This window comes from Coregonus clupeaformis, unplaced genomic scaffold, assembly GCF_020615455.1.
Source record: "Coregonus clupeaformis isolate EN_2021a unplaced genomic scaffold, ASM2061545v1 scaf0621, whole genome shotgun sequence".
Lineage (NCBI taxonomy): Eukaryota > Metazoa > Chordata > Actinopteri > Salmoniformes > Salmonidae > Coregonus > Coregonus clupeaformis.
The window spans coordinates 20,001-32,988 of NW_025534076.1; the positions used below are offsets into that span (position 1 = coordinate 20,001).

At 47.7% G+C, this 12,988-nt stretch overlaps 1 protein-coding gene across 1 annotated transcript in view; it reads left to right on the plus strand.

Annotated features, from left to right (window-relative positions):
• LOC123485236 (vacuolar protein sorting-associated protein 13C-like) overlaps positions 1-142 on the plus strand; it is a gene marked incomplete at its 5' end in the record, with an annotated part of 14,954 nt that extends 14,812 nt beyond the window's left edge. The window contains one exon of the mRNA XM_045216151.1: positions 1-142. This exon is cut by the window's left edge and continues 1,159 nt beyond it.
• Between the last annotated feature and the right edge of the window lie 12,846 nt (positions 143-12,988).

Genomic DNA, 12,988 nt, shown 5'->3' on the forward strand with positions numbered 1-12,988 from the left:
AAAATGACCAGTGGACTGACAACGATGTAACGTTACTTTCCATATATGTTGCTGTCATCTATACATTAACAATGTATGAGCATATTATGCCGTAATGGACCCTACTAACCTTTTGGTGGACCAAATAAATAATTGAATCTCACACCATCAAATCTTTTTAAATATACCTAGTCTCTCTGCATATTTAGCTCATCTATAATACTGTTGCTTAAAAATGGCTTTCCTGGGTTAAATTATGCTGAAATGAAACCAGCTGATCAGTGATTCATGAATTCATTTAATATTGTGGCAGACCAGGGGGGTTTGGATCAAGACGTTTACACAGAACCGCCTGGACCTTCCTCTCCTGGGGCTTGAGGTTCCCCCGTCCGATCAGATACCGCAGGTACTCCTCGAACCCCAGCTTGCATTTCTTGGGATTGGCTGTCAGCCCGGCTTGCCTGAGCATGTCCAGCACCGCCTGGAGGCGTGTCAGGTGCTCTTCCCAACCTTGGGCTGTGGATCAATCAATCAATCAATTTTATTTTATATAGCCCTTCTTACATCAGCTAATATCTCGAAGTGCTGTACAGAAACCCAGCCTAAAACCCCAAACAGCTAGTAATGCAGGTGTAGAAGCACGGTGGCTAGGAAAAACTCCCTAGAAAGGCAAAAGCCTAGGAAGAAACCTAGAGAGGAACCAGGCTATGAGGGGTGGCCAGTCCTCTTCTGGCTGTGCCGGGTGGAGATTATAACAGAACCATGCCAAGATGTTCAAAAATGTTCATAAGTGACAAGCATGGTCAAATAATAATCAGGAATAAATCTCAGTTGGCTTTTCATAGCCGATCATTAAGAGTTGAAAACAGCAGGTCTGGGACAGGTAGGGGGTTCCATAACCGCAGGCAGAACAGTTGAAACTGGAATAGCAGCAAGGCCAGGCGGACTGGGGACAGCAAGGAGTCACCACGGCCGGTAGTCCCCGACGTATGGTCCTAGGGCTCAGGTCTCTCAGTTGGCTTTTCATAGCCGATCATTAAAGAGTTGAAAACAGCAGGTCTGGGACAGGTAGGGGTTTCGTAGCCGCAGGCAGAACAGTTGAAACTGGAATAGCAGCAAGGCCAGGCGGACTGGGGACAGCAAGGTGTCATCATGCCCGGTAGTCCTGACGTATGGTCCTAGGGCTCAGGTTCTCAGAGAGAAAGAGAGAACGAGAGAATTAGAGAGAGCATACTTAAATTCACACAGGACACTGGATAAGACAGGAGAAGTACTCCAGGTATAACCAACTAACCCCAGCCCCCGACACATAAACTACTGCAGCATAAATACTGGAGGCTGAGACAGGAGCGGTCCGGAGACACTGTGGCCCCATCCGAAGAAACCCCGGACAGGGCCAAACAGGAAGGATATAACCCCACCCACTCCGCCAAAGCACAGCCCCCGCACCACTAGAGGGATATCCCCAACCACCAACTTACAATCCTGAGACAAGGCCGAGTATAGCCCACAGAGGTCTCCACCACAGCACAAACCAAGGGGGGCGCCAACCCAGAACAGGAAGATCACGTCAGTAACTCAACCCACTCAAGTGACGCACCCCCTCCCAGGGACGGCATGAAAGAGCACCAGCAAGCCAGTGACTCAGCCCCTGCAACAGGGTTAGAGGCAGAGAACCCCAGTGGAGAGGGGAACCGGCCCGGCAGAGACAGCAAGGGCTGTTCGTTGCTCCAGCCTTTCCGTTCACCTTCACACTCCTGGGCCAGACTACACTCAATCATATGACCTACTGAAGAGATAAGTCTTCAGTAAAGACTTAAAGGTTGAGACCGAGTCTGCGTCTCTCACATGGGTAGGCAGACTGTTCCATAAAAATGGAGATCTATAGGAGAAAGCCCTGCCTCCCGCTGTTTGCTTAGAAATTCTAGGGACAATTAGGAGGCCTGCGTCTTGTGACCGTAGCGTACGTATTGGTATGTACGGCAGGACCAACTCGGAAAGATAGGTAGGAGCAAGCCCATGTAACGCTTTATAGGTTAACAGTAAAACCTTGAAATCAGCCCTTGCCTTAACAGGAAGCCAGTGTAGGGAAGCTAGCACTGGAGTAATATGATCAAATTTCTTGGTTCTAGTCAGGATTCTAGCAGCCGTATTTAGCACTAACTGAAGTTTATTTAGTGCTTTATCCGGGTAGTAGTATTCACAGAGACAAACTGATATCTTTCCGACAGGTAGGATCTAAACCAGGCCAGAACTTGTCCGTGTAGACCAATTTGGGTTTCCAGTCTCTCCAAAAGAATGTGGTGATCGATGGTGTCAAAGGCAGCACTAAGGTCTAGTAGCACGAGGACAGATGCAGAGCCTCGGTCTGACGCCATTAAAAGGTCATTTACCACCTTCACAAGTGCAGTCTCAGTGCTATGATGGGGTCTAAAACCAGACTGAAGCATTTCGTATACATTGTTTGTCTTCAGAAAGGCAGTGAGTTGCTGCGCAACAGCTTTTTCTAAAATTTTTGAGAGGAATGGAAGATTCGATATAGGCCGATAGTTTTTTATATTTTCCGGGTCAAGGTTTGGCTTTTTCAAGAGAGGCTTTATCACTGCCACTTTTAGTGAGTTTGGTACACATCCGGTGGATAGAGAGCTGTTTATTATGTTCAACATAGGAGGGCCAAGCACAGGAAGCAGCTCCTTCAGCAGTTTAGTAGGAATAGGATCCAGTATGCAGCTTGAAGGTTTAGAGGCCATGATTATTTTCATCATTGTGTCAAGAGATATAGTACTAAAACACTTAAGTGTCTCTCCCGATCCCAGGCCCTCGCAGAGCTGTGCAGATCCAGGACAGCTAAGCCCTGGAGGAATACGCAGATTCAAAGAGGAGTCCGTAATTTGCTTTCTAATGGTCATGATCTTTTCCTCAAAGAAGTTCATGAATTTATCACTGCTGAAGTGAAAGCCATCCTCTCTTGGGGAATGCTGCTTTTTAGTTAGCTTTGCAACAGTATCAAAAAGAAATTTTGGATTGTTCTTATTTTCCTCAATTAAGTTGGAAAAGTAGGATGATCGAGCAGCAGTGAGGGCTCTTCGGTACTGCACGGTACTGTCTTTCCAAGCTAGTCGGAAGACTTCCAGTTTGGTGTGGCGCCATTTCCGTTCCAATTTCCTGGAAGCTTGCTTCAAAGCTCGGGTATTTTCTGTATACCAGGGAGCTAGTTTCTTATGACAAATGTTTTTCGTTTTTAGGGGTGCAACTGCATCTAGGGTATTGCGCAAGGTTAAATTGAGTTCCTCAGTTAAGTGGTTAACTGATTTTTGTCCTCTGACGTCCTTGGGTAGGCAGAAGGAGTCTGGAAGGGCATCAATGAATTTTTGTGTTGTTTGAGAATTTATAGCACGACTTTTGATGCTCCTTGGTTGGGGTCTGAGCAGATTATTTGTTGCGATTGCAAATGTAATAAAATGGTGGTCCGATAGTCCAGGATTTTGTGGAAAAACATTAAGATCTACAACATTTATTCCATGGGACAAAACTAGGTCCAGAGTATGACTGTGGCAGTGAGTAGGTCCAGAGACATGTTGGACAAAAACCCACTGAGTCGATAATGGCTCCGAAAGACTTTTGGAGTGGGTCTGTGGACTTCTCCATGTGAATATTAAAATCACCAACAATTAGAATATGATCTGCTATGACTACAAGGTCTGATAGGAATTCAGGAAACTCAGAGAGGAACGCTGTATATGGCCCAGGAGGCCTGTAAACAGTAGCTATAAAAGTGATTGAGTAGGCTGCATAGATTTCATGACTAGAAGCTCAAAAGATGAAAACGCCATTTTTTTTTGTAAATTGAAATTTGCTATCGTAAATGTTAGCAACACCTCCGCCTTTGCGGGATGCACGGGAATATGGTCACTAGTGTAACCAGGAGGTGAGGCCTCATTTAACACAGCAAATTCATCAGGCTTAAGCCATGTTTCAGTCAGGCCAATCACATCGAGATTATGATCAGTGATTAGTTCATTGACTATGACTGCCTTTGAAGTGAGGGATCTAACATTAAGTAACCCTATTTTGAGATGTGAGGTATCACGATCTCTTTCAATAATGGCAGGAATGGAGGAGGTCTTTATCCTAATAAGATTGCTAGGGTGAACACCGCCATGTTTAGTTTTGCCCAACCTAGGTCGAGGCACAGACACAGTCTCAATGGGTATGGCTGAGCTGACTACACTGACTGTGCTATTGGCAGACTCCACTAAGCTGGCAGGTTGGCTAACAGCCTGCTGCCTGGCCTGCACCCTATTTCACTGTGGGGCTAGAGGAGTTAGAGCCCTATCTATGTTGGTAGATAAGAGGAGAGCACCCCTCCAGCTAGGATGGAGTCCGTCACTCCTCAGCAGGTCAGGCTTGGTCCTGTTTGTGGGTGAGTCCCAGAAAGAGGGCCAATTATCCACAAATGTTATCTTTTGGGAGGGGCAGAAAACAGTTTTCAACCAGCGATTAAGTGCTGAGACTCTGCTGTAGAGCCGCCACTTCCCCTAACTGGGAGGGGGGCCAGAGACAATTACTCGATGCCGACACATCTTTCTAGCTGATTTACAAGCTGAAGCTATGTTGCACTTGGTGACCTCTGACTGTTTCATCCTAACATCGTTGGTGCCGACGTGGATAACAATATCTCTATACTCTCTACACTCGCCAGTTTTATCTTTAGCCAGCACCATCTTTAGATTAGCCTTAACGCCGGTAGCCCTGCCCCCCTGGTAAACAGTGTATGATCGCTGGGTGATTCGTTTTAAGTCTAATACTGCGGGTAATTGAGTCGCCAATGACTAGGGTTTTCAATTTGTCAGAGCTAATGGTGGGAGCCTTCGGCGTCTCAGACCCCGTAACGGGAGGAGTAGAGACTAGAGAAGACTCAGACTCAGACTCCGACTCGCTACATAATGGGGAAAACCGGTTGAAGGTTTCTGTCGGCTGAATGAGCGACACCGGTTGAGCATTCCAACAGTATTTCCCTCCAGAAGCCATGAGAAAGTTGTCCGGCTGCGGGGACTGTGCGGGGGGATTTATACTAACGTTACTGTCTGTACTTACTGGTGGCACAGACGCTGTTTCTTCCTTTCCTACACTGAGATTACCCTTGCCTAACGATTGCGTCTGAAGCTGGGCTTGTAGCACAGCTATTTTCGCCAGTAAGGCGATCGTTCTCCTGTATATTATGAGTACAGCGACTGCAATTAGAAGACATCATGTTAATGTTACTACTTAGCTTCGGCTGTTGAAGATGTTGATGAACCATGTCCAGATAAAGCGTCCGGAGTGAAAAAAGTTGAATAAGGGAAAAAAGTTGCGATGGAAAAAAGGAAAATAACGTAAAGTTGGCAGCTAAAACGCACAGGAAAATGACTCTTCTGTCTCGGGATAAACGTCCGGGGTGAAAAAGTTTAACGAAAAAAGATGAGTGAGGACAAAACTAAAAAGTTGGTAAATTTGTTGAACACAAAGATTGATTAAACGTTTATTAAAAGTAAAACGTGAATAGTTTGGCAGGTAGCCAAGTAGCAACAAACAGCACAGCAGTACGGAGACAATGCGGAAGCGAGACGGAAGTCACGTCAAATCTCGTCAAATAGGCCGCTGCGTACTGTTGGTGGGGTCGGAGGACTCGGTCCATCAGGCGCTGGAACACGGGCGGGGTTCCATGGAGACCGAATGGGAGGACCCGGTATTGGTATAAAGCCGTCCGGTGTCGAGAATGCCATCTTCTCCCGCGAGAATATCCCTTGGTCAGTTCCAGGGTGCTGATGTTGTTCAGGGCCTTTCCCCAACCGTTCGATGAGCTCGTCCACCCTCGGCGTGGGGTAGGTGTCGACAACAAACTGATGTCGTTCACCACCAGGAAGTCATTGCAGAAACGGTAGACTACCGTCCGGTTTGAGCGGCAACACGATGGGGCTGCACCATGTGGGACTCCTCTGACTCCCCATCCTCCACCTCCTGCTTCACGGCCTTCCTTCGGGCCTCGGGGATCCGGTATGGCCTCTTTCGTAACCGTTTTTTTTCTGAAAACAAGGCAGTGTTTCCGACCGATGAGCTCCCGGAGCGCTTGCTTCTGGGCTGGTCCGAGGTCCTCATTGCTCGGGACCACCACTGGTCCCGACGACGTCCTGGGTTTTGACCACAACACGGCCAAGGCTGTCCTTCACGTGCCACCTCTTCAATAGGTTTCCGTCCCCCCCCCGGCTGCCGTACGCGGTAATTTACAGGGCCCAGCTACTCTGTCACCTCGTACGGCCCGTGCCGTGTTGCCAGGAAATTACTTTCTGCTGTGAATATTAACACTAGCACCTTGTCACCCACATGGAACTCTTGGGGCTTGGTACCCCCCGATTGTAGACCTTGGCTTGGGGCGCGCTGGGCCTTCTCCATATGTTCCCTTACCACTGGCCATATGGTTGTCATCCGCTCCCTCGTCGTCTCCACGTGTTCCACCACGCTGCGTAACGGGTCGGCTGGGCTTCCCACACCTCCTTGGGCTGGTCCAGTAGCCTCCCGTAGAGGGGTTCAAAAGGGGGAAACCCAGTTCCCGGGTCTTCTCCATTCCCAGGTACGCCCCCAACAGATGGGTGTGGGGCAGCTGAAGAACGCTTCCTGACGTAACCGGCGGGGCAGCAACGGCACCTCTCGAAGTTCCCCCCCCCCCTGTTCGTGCGACACCTGATACAACAGGTTATTTTTTAAATTGGAAATGGGGGTATCGCCAGTCACTCGCCCCCCGGATGAAGCCGGCCATCCACCGCTGTCACTTGGGCCGCGGCGGCTTTCAAGTTCGGATCCTCCCACTGGGCTCAGGGCAGGTGTATCGGCTGGTCCCTCCTGCCTTGTCCGCTGGGTGGTACCCGGGCTTGTGTCTCCTGGACTGCAGCACCCTGCCTTGGCTTCTGGGTGGTACCCGGGCTTGTGTCTCCTGGACTGCAGCACCCTGCCTTGGCTTCCGGGTGGTACCCGGGCTTGTGTCTCCTGGACTGCAGCACCCTGCCTTGGCTTCCGGGTGGTACCCGGGCTTGTGTCTCCTGGACTGCAGCACCCTGCCTTGGCCCTCTGAGCTCTTCTCTCCTCTTACTTGCAAACTTTGCCACAGAGCAGAAGCTGCGGTCCATGTGCTCCGGCACACACTCCACACACTCGTCCTCCAGGCAGAAGAGCCCCAGTCTCTGGGATACTGTGAAGAAATACAATATCACAGAAATCTGCTAATATATATTTTTTTATCTGAATCTGATAATACAACACCTGCACTGCCACTCCCGCTCTCTCAGCAGGGGCTCACATGCGTTCCTCAGAGCCAGGCTGTAAAACGGCTGCCATCTCCTCCAGCGCCGTCTCAAACCTCTGCCGATTTCTAGCCAATCAATGTGTTTGGATGCACAGCAGGGCATGGATGGATGTTATGAGTGGTAGTGACTTCTTTGGTTATATCATAGAGTTAGATAAGAGGACTCTAGATGGATAAATCCAACTTTGGCATGGACGTTGCCGTTGAGAGCTTCCACCATTTTTATAACAGTCAACTGGGTGGTACTTCCTATAGGTTAAGGAAGGATCATGTGATTCCATCCGGGTCATCAGGAGGGATCAGCGAGAGAGAAAGAGGCAAAGTGAGAGGATTTACTCCGCCCAAAATCTGTCTGCGTGAGATGAGCCCTTTTTTTTTTTTTGTATGGAGGACTATGAGAGAGTGTCGACTTATGTGAGGCTTATTTGATCTAATATAAGTTTTGTCATGTTTAGGCTATTACAAATGCACTGATAAGTGGATGCACGTAGCATTCCAGCAATTTGAGAAAAACAACGTAGTTGTGCCTGTTTTTCCACACGCCTATCTGCCCTCTCATTGGCTAGAATGGTCCCACATGATCTCACCTGCATTTCCATTGTTAGAGCGGTCACTCGAATATCTTGTCAGTATACTAGATCATCATTGGATCAGCCAATTAATTATACTCGTGAGCAGACACTAGGTGGCAGTATTCACACTTTCAGTTTGTTTGCCAACTCTTAGAAATAGTAGAAGAAGAAAATTAACTACTTCAAAAGATTGCCTGTGCACTCACAGACTCCATAATGCGACCGATACAATGATGTTATATCTGTCATTCTCTATGGGTTATAACGAAGATATTTTGTTATCTTCAACCTAGTGCTATAACCGGAGAGATGCAGGAAATTCGAGTGTATCGTCCAGAGAAGATGCACGAGTTGTTGTTGTTTGTGTAGCAGTCAGATCTCCACAATCTTACTATTACTTCCATGTGGTGTGTGTGCATTGGCGGGATGTCAGCCTCTCTGAATCCGAGAGTGGAAGACTCTTCTCTCCATCTCTAACATGTAGGCTCCCCTTTTGTGAACAGTCCCATCACAAGTCAGACTGTTGAATAAACTTCATTTGAACGTACTTTTACCTGTTGTCTGTTGATTGTGTCCTTTATATAGGAGGTAATCTGAGACAAAATATCCACAGAGTAGTGTTATTAACCCCACTTTCAGTATGCTGGTCTGTATATCGGTTTGTGTCTTCAATGCTGACACAATTTCACATGCGACTTGCACAATATGTCAACAATGGCCGAGTTTAACTGAAGCACAGACTGAACGTTGTCCCACGCAATAACTCGCTTTGGTCGACAGGTTCGGTTACATTTGGCTATTGTTTACATATTGTGCATCACGTGGAAATGCATCAGAAGACGGAAAATACAAGCAACAGAAACCTACCGGTGCTGCAAAAAGTATTGTTAAACAAGGCGTTCACGTGGATATCCTTATCTCCACTTCCTACCTCCAAAAGGACAAACCGCATGGACATCCGGTAAAGTACTGTAATGACCGAACTGGGTCATAAAGGAAACAAAAAGACGGGCACCAGGTGTACAGGGCAGAACACAGGATTATTCCTAAATTTGACTATTGTTCAGGCCAAAGCCCACGCCGCTAAATTCAGAACGTACACAAATATAACATGTCAAGTTAAGGGTCCCGAACAGAAGAGAGAGATGAGACGGTAACCCCTATCTATGCATTTCAAAACCCTGCGTGATTACCCATCATACCCCCCACCAACCTTTCCGTCTGTCCCGGCATATTTAACCCCTGCTAGCACCCATGAGAACAATAACAATAACACACCCACGAACACAGAACACAGTACCGGGTCGTTACATTATGTTTAAATATCGTTTTATTCAACATTCTGGCTTGAAGAGACCATCGCGTCTTTTTTTTTGTTTTTTTACAGCGACTTCTTCTAGCCATGGACGCAGTCCGATGTTTAGACAAGCGGCAAGTAAATGCTGTGAGTATTATCAGAGATGTCGCTATATTGGGTGTGATGATTGAGTGTTGGCACCTGTACTGCGCTAGGTAGTCCACACTATGTTGAGAGAAGCTGACAGCTCCAACGGTGCTAGCGAGCCTTGGCAAACTCCAATTGTCAAACAAACACCAACATAATTACATCATGGGTCCCTGATCTGTACTATACAGAAATGTATCATCATTTTCTTCATGGTGATGTAACCTGAATAGGTTGAAAAATGAAAGCTCATCCTTTTCATGTTTGGGTATTATTCTACACATTGGCTATTATTCTCCCCAGAACCAAATTGGATTGGTCCAGACTACATCATATCTGTACCAATCATAGACATCTATGTTTTACAAGTTTGGACATCACAGTAGAGCACAGTACAGTCCAGTAGAGTAGAGCACAGTCCAGTCCAGTCCAGTAGAGTCCAGTCCAGTAGAGCACAGTACAGTAGAGTCCAGTACAGTAGAGTCCAGTACAGTAGAGTCCAGTACAGTAGAGTCCAGTACAGTAGAGTCCAGTACAGTAGAGTCCAGTAGAGTCCAGTACAGTAGAGTCCAGTCCAGTACAGTAAAGTCCAGTCCAGTACAGTAGAGTCCAGTCCAGTAAAGTCCAGTCCAGTAGAGTCCAGTAGAGTCCAGTCCAGTCCAGTAGAGTCCAGTACAGTAGAGTCCAGTAGAGTAGGGTCCAGTCCAGTCCAGTAGAGTCCAGTACAGTCCAGTCCAGTAGAGTCCAGTCCAGTAGAGTCCAGTACAGTAGAGTCCAGTCCAGTCCAGTAGAGTCCAGTACAGTACAGTCCAGTAGAGTCCAGTACAGTAGAGTCCAGTAGAGTCCAGTACAGTAGAGTCCAGTACAGCACAGTAAAGTCCAGTACAGCACAGTAAAGTCCAGTCCAGTACAGTAGAGTCCAGTACAGTACAGTACAGTCCAGTACAGTACAGTCCAGTAGAGTCCAGTACAGTAGAGTCCAGTACAGTAGAGTCCAGTACAGTACAGTAGAGTCCAGTACAGTCCAGTACAGTAGAGTCCAGTACAGTAGAGTCCAGTACAGTAGAGTCCAGTACAGCACAGTAAAGTCCAGTCCAGTACAGTCCAGTACAGTACAGTCCAGTACAGTACAGTCCAGTAGAGTCCAGTACAGTAGAGTCCAGTACAGTAGAGTCCAGTACAGTACAGTAGAGTCCAGTACAGTCCAGTACAGTAGAGTCCAGTACAGTAGAGTCCAGTACAGTAGAGTCCAGTAGAGTCCAGTACAGTAGAGTCCAGTAGAGTCCAGTACAGTAGAGTCCAGTACAGTAGTCCAGTAGAGTCCAGTACAGTAGAGTCCAGTACAGTAGAGTCCAGTACAGTAGAGTCCAGTCCAGTAGAGTCCAGTAGAGTCCAGTCCAGTACAGTAGAGTCCAGTACAGTAAAGTCCAGTCCAGTCCAGTAGAGTCCAGTCCAGTAGAGTCCAGTACGGTAGAGTCCAGTCGAATCCAGTCCAGTCCAGTAGAGTACAGTACAGTACAGTAGAGTCCAGTACAGTAGAGTCCAGTACAGTAGAGTCCAGTACAGTACAGTAAAGTCCAGTCCAGTACAGTAGAGTCCAGTCTAATCCAGTCCAGTAGAGTCCAGTACAGTACAGTACAGTAGAGTCCAGTACAGTAGAGTCCAGTAGAGTCCAGTCCAGTACAGTAGAGTCCAGTACAGTACAGTACAGTAGAGTCCAGTCGAATCCAGTCCAGTCCAGTAGAGTCCAGTACAGTACAGTAGAGTCCAGTACAGTAGAGTCCAGTACAGTAGAGTACAGTAGAGTCCAGTACAGTAGAGTACAGTACAGTACAGTAGAGTCCAGTACAGTACAGTACAGTAGAGTCCAGTCGAATCCAGTCCAGTCCAGTAGAGTCCAGTACAGTACAGTAGAGTCCAGTAGAGTCCAGTACAGTAGAGTCCAGTACAGTACAGTACAGTACAGTAGAGTCCAGTACAGTACAGTACAGTAGAGTCCAGTCGAATCCAGTCCAGTCCAGTAGAGTCCAGTACAGTACAGTACAGTAGAGTCCAGTACAGTAGAGTCCAGTACAGTAGAGTCCAGTACAGTAGAGTCCAGTACAGTACAGTACAGTAGAGTCCAGTCGAATCCAGTCCAGTAGAGTCCAGTACAGTCCAGTACAGTAGAGTCCAGTACAGTAGAGTCCAGTCGAATCCAGTCCAGTCCAGTAGAGTCCAGTACAGTACAGTAGAGTCCAGTACAGTAGAGTCCAGTAGAGTCCAGTCCAGTACAGTAGAGTCCAGTCCAGTACGGTAAAGTCCAGTACAGTAGAGTCCAGTCCAGTACAGTCCAGTCCAGTAGAGTCCAGTAGAGTCCAGTACAGTCCAGTCCAGTACAGTCCAGTCCAGTCCAGTCCAGTAGAGTAAAGTCCAGTCCAGTCTAGTCCAGTAGAGTCCAGTACAGTCCAGTAGAGTCCAGTCCAGTACAGTAGAGTCCAGTACAGTCCAGTCCAGTACAGTCCAGTAGAGTCCAGTCCAGTACAGTCCAGTACAGTAGAGTCCAGTACAGTCCAGTCCAGTACAGTCCAGTACAGTAGAGTCCAGTACAGTCCAGTACAGTAGAGTCCAGTACAGTAGAGTCCAGTAGAGTCCAGTACAGTAGAGTCCAGTAGAGTTCAGTACAGTAGAGTCCAGTACAGTAGAGTCCAGTACAGTAGAGTCCAGTACAGTAGAGTCCAGTCCAGTAGAGTCCAGTAGAGTCCAGTCCAGTACAGTAGAGTCCAGTACAGTAAAGTCCAGTCCAGTCCAGTAGAGTCCAGTCCAGTAGAGTCCAGTACAGTAGAGTCCAGTCGAATCCAGTCCAGTCCAGTAGAGTACAGTACAGTACAGTAGAGTCCAGTACAGTAGAGTCCAGTACAGTAGAGTCCAGTACAGTACAGTAAAGTCCAGTCCAGTACAGTAGAGTCCAGTCTAGTCCAGTACAGTACAGTACAGTAGAGTCCAGTAGAGTCCAGTACAGTAGAGTCCAGTACAGTAGAGTCCAGTAGAGTCCAGTCCAGTACAGTAGAGTCCAGTACAGTACAGTAGAGTCCAGTCGAATCCAGTCCAGTCCAGTAGAGTCCAGTACAGTACAGTACAGTAGAGTCCAGTACAGTAGAGTCCAGTAGAGTCCAGTCCAGTACAGTAGAGTCCAGTCCAGTACGGTAGAGTCCAGTACAGTAGAGTCCAGTCCAGTACAGTCCAGTAGAGTCCAGTCCAGTACAGTAGAGTCCAGTACAGTCCAGTCCAGTACAGTAGAGTCCAGTCCAGTCCAGTCCAGTACAGTAGAGTCCAGTCCAGTCCAGTCCAGTCCAGTAGAGTCCAGTCCAGTAGAGTCCAGTAGAGTAGAGTCCAGTCCAGTAGAGTCCAGTAGAGTCCAGTACAGTAAAGTCCAGTCCAGTACAGTAGAGTCCAGTACAGTAGAGTCCAGTACAGTACAGTAAAGTCCAGTCCAGTACAGTAGAGTCCAGTCCACTACAGTAGAGCCCAGTAGAGTCCAGTCCAGTACAGTAAAGTCCAGTCCAGTAGAGTCCAGTCCAGTACAGTAGAGTCCAGTAGAGTCCAGTACAGTACAGTCCAGTACAGTAGAGTCCAGTCCAGTACAGTACAGTAGAGTACAGTACAGTACAGTAC